The sequence below is a fragment of the Penaeus chinensis genome, unplaced genomic scaffold, assembly GCF_019202785.1.
Source record: "Penaeus chinensis breed Huanghai No. 1 unplaced genomic scaffold, ASM1920278v2 CTG_2162, whole genome shotgun sequence".
Taxonomy (NCBI): domain Eukaryota; kingdom Metazoa; phylum Arthropoda; class Malacostraca; order Decapoda; family Penaeidae; genus Penaeus; species Penaeus chinensis.
In genome coordinates, this window is record NW_025918068.1 from 47,501 (window position 1) to 49,232 (window position 1,732).

The window sequence follows — 1,732 nt, forward strand, 5'->3', positions numbered from 1 at the left end:
GACGAAGAGAGAAAATAAGGAGAATAAAGAGACGAATAGAGAAAATAAGGATAATATAAAGACGAAGAGAGAAAATAAGGATAATAACAGGACGAAGAGAGAGACAAAAATAAAGATAATAATAAGAAGAAAAGAGAAATAAAAGGATAACAGCACGAAGAGAGAAACAAAAGAAAATAAGGATAATAACAGGACGGAGAGAGAGAAAAGAGAAATAAAAGGATAATAATAAGAAGAGGAAGAGGAAGAGGAAGAAGAAGAAGAAGAAGAAGAAGAAGAAGAAGAAGAAGAAGAAGAAGAAGAAGAAGAAGAAGAAGAAGAAGAAGAAGAAGAAGAAGAAGAGAAACAAAAAAAAGAAGGAAGAGAGAAAACAAGGATAATAACAGGACGCAGAGAGAAATAAGACAAATGAGATAAACGATATTCTACGAAAGAGAATAAGAAGAAAATACGATAAAACGATATTCTACGAAAGAGAATAACAGGAAAACGCGATAAAACGATATTCTACGAATGGGAATCACAACAAAATGCGATAAAACAGGAATTACCTCAAGAGAAGGAAAATTCTCCTCCATGAACGTCAATAACAACGGCGCTTGCGTGTGTGTACGTGTGCGTGTGTGCGTGTTTGTTAGTGTGTGTGTGTGTGTGTGTGTGTGTGTGTGTGTGTGTGTTAGTTTGTTAGTGTGTGTGCGTGTGCGTGTGTGTATGTGTGTGTGTGTGCGTGCGTGTGTACGTGCGCGTGTGTGTGTGTGTGTGTGTGCGTGTTTATTAGTGTGTGTGCGTGCGTGTGTGCGTGCGTGTGTACGTTCGTGTGTGTTCGTGTGTGTGTGTGTGTGTGTGTGTGTTAGTGTGTGTGTGTGTGTGTGTGTGTGTGTGTGTGTGTGTGTGTGTGTGTGTGTGTGTGTGTGTGTGTGTGTGTGTGTGTGTGTGTGTACGTGCGTGACTGTGTATGTGTGTGTTCGAGGGGTCTTTTCCGTTTGGCGTACAGCGCTAAAAGTGATTTTAATATAGATTTTTCCATGTATTTTTGTCCGTAGAATCAGAATATGACATAATTTTTTTGGAGAAATTAACAGTTTTTGTGTTATTTGCCTTTAAAGTTATTATCTTCCTATCTATTACTGAAGGAATTCAAACTTTAAAAAGTCGTAATATTCAGTATTATATACAATTTATTAATACAGAACTAGTTCAGTAGGTTAGGTTAGGTTAGGTTAGGTTAGGTTAGGTTAGGTTAGGTTAGGTTAGGTTAGGTTAGGTTAAGTTAGGTTAGGTTAGGGGTTAGGTTAGGTTAGGTTAGGTTAAGTTAGGGGTTAGGTTAGGTTAAGTTAGGTTAGGTTAGGGGTTAGGTTAGGTTAGGGGTTAGGTTAGGTTAGGTTAGTTTAGGTTAGGTTAGGTTAGGTTAGGGGTTAGGTTAGGTTAGGTTGGGTTAGGTTATTTTGTAAGTATCCACTGTAAGTTAACATTACTTTTCTTCTCCATGATTTCACTCTGAAAATACAGAAATATGTATTAGATAGGGAGAAAATAACTTCAAAGGAAAATAGATTAAAAACTGTTCGTTTCTCCATAAAACGGTTGTCATATTCGGATTCTACGGACAAAAATACATAAGAAAATCTATATTAAAATTAATTTTAGCGCTGTACGCCAAACGGAAAAGATCCTGTTCGTGTACGTTCGTGTGTGTGCGTGTTAGTTATTGTGTGTGTGTGTGTGTGTGTAC

At 37.2% G+C, this 1,732-nt stretch overlaps 1 protein-coding gene across 2 annotated transcripts in view; it reads right to left on the minus strand.

The window, feature by feature from the left end:
• The window catches only part of LOC125024662 (zinc finger protein OZF-like), a 42,581-nt gene extending 41,877 nt beyond the window's left edge, over positions 1 to 704 (minus strand). Inside the window, exon 1 of one of the 2 annotated variants that reach the window (XM_047612458.1) lies at positions 552 to 704. The gene's annotated coding sequence lies outside the window, so the exon portion shown is untranslated. The remainder of the gene's footprint in view (positions 1 to 551) is intronic. The other variant, XM_047612459.1, reaches the window with a different exon arrangement.
• Positions 705 to 1,732: the final 1,028 nt, after the last annotated feature.